Genomic DNA, 8,014 nt, shown 5'->3' on the forward strand with positions numbered 1-8,014 from the left:
AGCCAGGCATGGTGGAGTGTGCCTGTCCCAGCTACTCAGGAGGCTGTGAGGGGAGGATCACCTGAGCCTGGAGGTCAAGGCTGCAGTGAGCCGTGATCATGCTATTGCATTCAGCCTGCATGACAGAGTGAGACTCCGGAGTGCAATGGCATGATCACAGCTCACTGTAATCTTGAGCTGTCGGACTCAAGGGAACCTCCTGCCTCAGCCTCTAGAGTAGCTGAGACCACAGGCACTGATAAAGTCCTTCCTTCCTTCTAGTCCACCATGCCCGGCTAATTTTTTAAATTTTTTTGTAGAGACATGTTTTCACCATGTTGCCCAGGCTACTCTCAAACTCCTGGGCTCAAGCAGTCTTGGCCTCCCAAAGTGCTGGGATTACAGGTGTGAGGCACCACACTGGGCCAAAAAAAAATTGTTTTGTTTTTGAGACAGATTCTTGCTCTGTCACCCAGGCTGGAGTGCAGTGGCATGACCTCGGCTCACTGCAACCTCCGCCTGCCAGGTTCAAGAGAGTCTTCTGCCTCAGCTTCCCGAGTATCTGGGACTACAGGCTTGCGCCATCATCCTGGCTAATTTTTGTACTTTTAGTAGAGATGGGGTTTCACCATATTGGCTAGGCTGGTCTCGAACTCCTGACCTGGTGATCTGCCCGCCTTGGCCTCCCAAAGTGCTGAGATTACAGGTGTGAGCCACTGCACCTGGCTTGGCCAAAGAATTTTTAATTTAAAAAAATTTTTTTTGTAAAGATCTAGGAGTACAACTACCAGCTTTATATGCAGGCCCTGGCCAGGCACAGTGGCTCACGCCTGTAATCCCAGCACTTTGGGAGGCCAAGGTGGATGGATTGCTTGAGGCCAGGAGTTCAGAACCAGCCTGGGCAACATGATGAAACCCCATCTCTACCAAAAGCCAGGCATGGTGGCACACACCTGTAGTCCCAGCTACTCGGGAGGCTGAGGCACAAGCTGGGAGGCGGAGGTTACACTACTGCACTCCAGCCCTGGGTGACAGTGAGACTGTCTGAAATAAAAATTAAAATTAAAAATTAATATATTTAGGTCCTACTACTTTCTAGCTGTGTCTTTGGGCAAGTCCCTTAACAGCTTTGCGCCTCAGTTTCCTCATCTGTAAAATGGGGATAATAACATCCCAACCCCATAAGGTTGTAGTGAGGAGTGAGTAAGTTCTTGGCACAGTGACTCTTTCCTAAAACAGGTTCTCTCAGCCGGGCGCAGTGGCTCACACCTGTAATCCCAGCACTTTGGGAGGCTGAGGCAGGTGGATCACTTGAGATCAGGAGTTCGAGACCAGCCTGGCCAACATGGTGAAACCCATCTCTTCTAAAAATAGAAAAATTAGCTGGGCATGGTGGTGCACACCTGTAATCCCAGCTACTTGGAAGGCTGAAGCAGGAGAACTGCTTGAACCCAGGAGGCTGGAGTGCAGTGGCGCAACAAGAGAGCTAGACTCCGTCTCAAAACAAACAAAACAAAACAGGTTCTGTGTTCCCCATCTCAGGAATACCACTACCACTCACCAAAACACCCAAGTAAACACCCAAATTACCCTAATTTTCCCTCTCTCGTATCCAAACAGTCACCAAATTTGGATGAGTCTCCCTTCTTTTTTTTTTTTTTTTTTTTGAGATGGAGTCTCACTCTGTCGCCCAGGCTGGAGGGCAGTGGTGCGATATCAGCTCACTGCAAGCTGTCTCCCGGGTTCACGACATTCTCCTGCCTCAGCCTCCCGAGTAGCTGGGATTACAGGCGCCCGCCACCAGGCCTGGCTAATTTTTTGTGTTTTTAGTAGAGATGGGGTTTCACCATGTTAGCCAGGATGGTCTCAATCTCCTGACCTCGTGATCTGCCTGCCTCAGCCTCCCAAAGTGCTGGGATTACAGGCGTGAGCCACCGCGCCCAGCCGAGTCTCCCTTCTAATCTGGCATGCCCCCCCAGTCCTCCAGCTCATCACCTCACCTGCACCTGCTTCCTCTCTGGCCTGCCTGCCTCCCACCTCCTCTGGCCTTGGCTTCATTGTACAGATCAACTCCACAGACAGCTTTGAGCCCCTTCAATGTGCCAGGCCCTGTTCCTATAAAACAAGGACAAATGAGACACTGCCCTGGTCCTCGGAAAGTGGAGGACTCACGTGGTACACAGAAAGGCCTCATCCTCACCGTGCCATGTGACCCACCCCTCTGTGGAACTCAGTTTCCCTATTCTGTGAAGAGGTTTGGGACCAAATGATCTTCTAAGGTCTTCTATGCAAACATATTCTAAGATTCTTCTACTGTACTCTAAGCTCCTTCTGGGCAGAAACTTTTCCTGATTCATCTTTGATTATAGCAGGTAGTGCGGAACTTTGTACTCTATAGGGGTTTGCCAAGAGCTTGCTGAATGAGTAAATGAATGAGTGATATCAGTCCCCTGCTCAAAGTCACTTAATGGCTTCCCTTTGCCAACAAGCTAAGGGCCTACCTAGAAGGCATACAGAGCCCTTTACAGCCTCTGATTCCAACCCACTTCAGTGTCCCCTGACCTGGAAACTGCCTCCCAGAGCTGGAATGGAGCACTTGGGAGCATTTGAAGAGCTTCATCCACCTGACAAACATTCACTGAGAACCTATTACACACCAGGGCCAGTGTTGCTGCTGGGAACACAATGATGAACAAAACCTGTCAGTTGGCCGGGTGCAGTGGCACACGCCTGTAATCCCAGCACTTTGGGAGGCTGAGGCAGGCGGATCACGAGGTCAGGAGATCGAGACCATCCTGGCTAACACGGTGAAACCCCGTCTCTACTAAAAATACAAAAAAAAATTAGCCGAGTGTGATGGTGGGCACCTGTAGTCCCAGCTACTCGGGAGGCTGAGGCAGGAGAATGGCGTGAATCCAGGAGGCGGAGCTTGCAGTGAGCCGAGATCGCGCCACTGCACTCCAGCCTGGGTGACAGAGCGAGGCTCTGTCTCAAAAACAAAACAAAACAAAAAAACAACAACAAAACAAACCACCACCACCAAAAAAAAAAAAAACCTGTCGGTAGGCCAGGTATGGTGGCTCACGCTGTAATCCCAGCACTTTGGGAGGCAGAGGTGGGTGGATTACTTGAGGTCAGGAGTTTGAGACCAGCCTGGACATGGCGAAACCCCATCTCTACTAAAAACACAAAATTAGCCAGGTGTGGTGGAGCACACCTGTAATCCCAGCTACTTGGGAGGCTGGGGCAGGAGAATCGCTTGAACCCAGGAAGGGGAGGTTGCAGTGAGCCGAGATTTCGCCACTGCACTCCAGCCTGGGTGACAGAGCCAGGCTCCAACTCAAAACAAAACAAACCCCAAAACCTGTGGGTCTCCTTGCCCTCCTGGGGCTGATGTTCAAGGAGACCACATAGAGGGAACCACAGAAGACAGAGCAATCCATGCTATGGAGGGAGAACACAGGGCCTGTGGGAACCAGAGGAGGTCCCCACCTTAGTCCTGGGGTCCGGGAAGGCTTCCCACAGGAAGTCACATGGAAGCCCAAGTCTAAAGGAGGTGTTGGGAGTCTATGCACGGGGCCAGAGACACTCCCTCCCTACTGGAATCTCCCAGGCAGGTGGTCCTCCAGCTTCTCCTGGCACAGCCCAGAGATTGGTGAGCTCTTTGGGTAAACCAGCCCACTCTGTGGATGCCCAGCTATCACTGATAAAGTCCTTCCTTCTAACCCAAGCCTACCCCACTCCACCCTTTAGTTAGTAACAATATTAGCTTAACACCCATAATCTTTCAAATAGTATTTATTGCACGCCCACTTTGCACCTGCCAGGTGCATTACATGCACCCCCTAATTTACTCCTCATGGACTCTTTGTGATCCCTTTTTCAGATGAGAGCACCGAGACTCCGAATGGGTGGCTTGCCTGAGCCCCCGTAAGGCCTCAGCCCCAGGCTTTTGTGCCCTCGGGATCCCTGCCCCTTATGCACTGACCTCACTGCCTCCCCTTGGACTAGCCTCACCCAAATGCTTTCCCTTTGGGTCCACACAGAACAGGGGCTTGGGCCCCATTCCCTGTTCCCTCCAGCAGGCCGGCCAGCCCGGGCGTAGGCCTCCGTCCTCTCTGAAGCTCGCAGGGAGACAATGGCAGGGTCGGTTGGGGAGGCGAGGGCGCGGGTGCCCCCCTGCCTGCTGTCCTTTGTCTTCCCGCCTGCTCCCTTCGCGCGCCCCGGGAGGCTGGGAGGCGCCTCTCGCAGGCTTCCTCCTCCCATTCTTGTGCTAATTGGGTGTCAAGCTGAGATCAGTGAGAAAGAAATCCGCCCCGGCTCGGGTTAAACTGCCGCCAAAGACGAGGGCTGAGCCCAGAATATCATTAGGCCGGGAGGAAGCAGGGCCCCCTCCTCGGGGGGAGGGGCCGGCTACGCATTTCAGGCCCCTTTGAAAGTCACTCGGTCACCCCCTCCTTTGCTGCCGCAGCCTCAATGGACCCCTCGGAGGTATTTAACCTTCTTCCCAGGAACTGAAAGTGATACACCACGCAGTGGCCTGGACAGCCACTTGCCTGTCCCGAGGGCAGCTGGACCTCCGGGAGCGCACGAGGCTGGCCCCTTCCAGCCTCTCCTGGAGGAACAGTTTGCAGATGGGAACACTGAGGTTCAGGGAAGGGGACTTTCCTCCCAGTTCTGCCATTCACAAGCTCTGTGGTATTTGGGAGAGACTTTGCCTCTCTGAGCCTCAGATTCCTCATCTGTGAAATGGGGATAAAAATGTACCTGCTTTGGGCTGGGTGCGGTGGCTCACGCCTGTAATCCCAGCACTTTGGGAGGCCGAGGCGGGTGGATCACTTGAGGTCAGGAGTTCGAGGCCAGACTGACCAACATGGCGTGGTGGCAGGTGCCTGTAATCCCAGCTACTTGGGAGTCTGAGGCAGGAGAATGGTTTGAACCCGGGAGGTGCAGATTGCAGTGAGCCGAGATTGGGCCACTGCACTCCAGCCTGGGTAACAAGAGCAAAACTCCATCTCAAAAAAAAAAAAAAAAAAAAAAAAAGTACCTGCTTTGAATAGAAGGATTTAATGAAATCATGCACATAAAGCGCTTTGCACAGGGCCTGACACACAGAAGTGCGCCGTACATTGTGGACATTAATGGCAGCCTAAGGAAGTGGGTTTGACTTGATACTCGGACCTCCAAACGGAGCTTGCTCCTCTCTGGAGGCGTGAAAATAGAAGAGCCCACAAAGGATTCTAACAACTCTAACCCCTCTCCCCAACCCTGCAGCCTCGCTGCCTGCCCTTATTTATTTGAGACAAGAGTCTCACTCTGTTGCCCAGGCTGGAGTGCAGCGACATGAGCGCTCAGCCCACTGCAACCTCTGCCTCCCAGGTTTCAAGCGATTCTCCTGCCTCAGCCTCCCGAGTAGCTGGGGTTACAGGTGCCCACCACCACGCCAGGCTAATTTTTGTTTTTAATATAGAGATGGGGTTTCATCATGTTGGCCAGGCTGGTCCCGAACCCCTGACCTCAAGTGATCTGCCCCCCTGGGCCTCCCAAAGTGCTGGGATATAGGCGTGAGCCACTGCGCCTGGCCTGTCTGCCCTTTCTTAACCTGCCCTGGACTTCCAGCCCTTTACATGTGGTTGCTTCCTCCATCTGGAACAATCTTCCTTGAAAGCCCTCCCTGACCAAGATACGCCCAGCCTAGGTGCTGGATTAGGTGCAGCTAAGCACACAGCCTTTGCTTCTTTACTCACCATCCCCCTCTCTGGAGATGGTGGCTCCCTGAGGGCAGATCTGGGACCCAGGTCTCTATCTTGCTCATCTGGCAGTTCCTTGCCCTCCCTGCACAGAGTAGGCCTTTAGAATTTGCTCCATAGGGCCGGGTGCGGTGGCTCACACCTGTAATCCCAGCACTTTGGGAGGCCGAGGCGGGCGGATCACCTGAGGTCGGGAGTTGGAGACCAGCCTGACCATGGAGACACCCCGTCTCTAATAAAAATACAAAATTAGCCAAGCGTGGTGATGCATGCCTGTAATCCCAGCTACTCGGGAGGCTGAGGCAGGAGAATCGTTTCAAACCGGGAGGCAGAGGTTGCGGTGAGCCAAGATCATGCCACTGCACTCCAGCCTGGGCAACAAGAATGAAACTCCGTCTCAAAAATAATAATAATTTGCTCCATAGATGAACTTACAGGGTGCTCTGTAAACTGTGGGGCACTAGATAAATGTCAGGAAATGCCTGAGAAACAGTAGCTATTTTTGTCAGTTAACCTCACAAGCATGTATTAAGCACCCGCTGCATGCATGGAGATGACTCACATGGCCATGGTTGAGGTATGATCAGATGCAGACCCGAGAGGTGAAGGGGTCACAGGCCCACCAGTCCCTGTCCATCATGGAGGGGCTGCAGTGGGGTCTAGTACAGAAGTGGGAAACTTAGCCTAGTCTAAGTGAGGTTTTAACATCTAAATATATCTCCTTTTTCTCTTTTAACTACCATGCATGGAGTGGACACCAGCACCAGGCCTAGTGCTGAGATTTTCGTGCATGATCTCATTGAATTTTCACAACTATCCCAAGATAGGGATTCCTTGACCTTCATTTACAGGAGAGGAAACTGAGGCTTAGCCTGGCAAGTGGTAGAGCTGGGATTTGGATGCAGGCCTGTCCGACTCCAGAGCCAGAGCTCTTCACCACCACTGCATATTGCCTTCGTGTGACTGTGTTCAACCTGGAGGAAGGAATGCCCCGCTCTGAGAGCTCCTTCTTCCCACTGTGGAGAACTCACTACTGAGGGTTAAAGACACAAAGCCGCACTGCCAACCAAATCCAGGTCCTTGGAAACCCGACCAAAGGCCCTCGGAGGCCTGTCACAGGGTCCTCTAAGTTGGGAACCTGCTCGCGGCTGAGGTGGGAATCAGCCTCTCCATGCTTCCCTCGGCTAAGGGCCAGGAGTGGATTCTCCAAGCTCCACACGCCCTCTGCTGATCACACTCAGGCACGGCAGCTATACCTGCCACATGACTCCACTCAGCACCGCTCCGCAAGGCCCCCACTCCAGTTCTGCCTCTGCATCCCAAATTCTCCCAAGACAGGCACTGGATTCCTCTGTCTTTCCAAGTGCACTCCCCCAGGAGGCACCCCAGCTTTCAGCCTGGCTACCCTCTGCCTGCACTGTCAGCTGCTGGCCTGGGGCGTGGCCAAGGCGGCCCTGCAGGCATGCGTGGAATGGAGGCTTTCTGGCTTCCCCCGCCTTCTGCACCAGGAGGCAGGGTGGTGTGGCAGGAAGGGCACGGGCTCCATTCCAGCCCTCTCTACTTGCTGTGAGATGTTGGCCATGTAACTGAAAACCTCCAAGTTCTGGTTCCTTCCTTAGAAAGCCCATAGTGGAGATAAAGGCCCAGGGGCTTGCACTGCCCACCGCCCTGGGCTGTGCTGGAACCCCTTCCCATTGGGCAGTGAGTTTCCAGCGTGGGTGTGACTCCTCCATCGGGGCCTAGGAGACAGCTGGCTCTCCACCGGCACTGCTGGTGGGACAGCTGTGTTGACTGTTCCAGGAAGCTTCCCTGGCCTCTGTCCGGGCTGCCAGGCAGCCTTGCTTTGGCTCTCACTGCAGCCCCCACCCCTGCAAATCTTTCCCGCCCCTCAACAACTGGGAAAATGCACCTCAGGCGGAATCAGGGTCCTGCCCGAGGTGACAGTTTCCCCTCAAGCCCCTTACTCGTGATAGCACTTTTAGCTTCTGAATCCTCTTAACTGATGAATCCCATTTCACAGATGAAACTGAGTCATTTCCCCAAGGCCACACACTTAGAGTGACAGAGCTGGTTTGGACTTTCAAGCCCACACTGTTAAACACCTTGCCAGATTCACATGGGCACTGCCCCCGGCTGAACCAGCACATTGGAGGCAGGGGCTGTGGCATCTTACCTGCTACACCCTCAGCTTAGATAAGTGAATGAACAGATGAGGTGGGTCAATGGGCCAGGGGGTTGGCATGGGGGATCAAGCGGCCACAGTGGGGCTGTGGGGCTCTGGGGTC

The sequence above is a fragment of the Pan troglodytes genome, chromosome 11 (genome assembly GCF_028858775.2).
Source record: "Pan troglodytes isolate AG18354 chromosome 11, NHGRI_mPanTro3-v2.0_pri, whole genome shotgun sequence".
In the NCBI taxonomy this organism is placed as follows: domain Eukaryota; kingdom Metazoa; phylum Chordata; class Mammalia; order Primates; family Hominidae; genus Pan; species Pan troglodytes.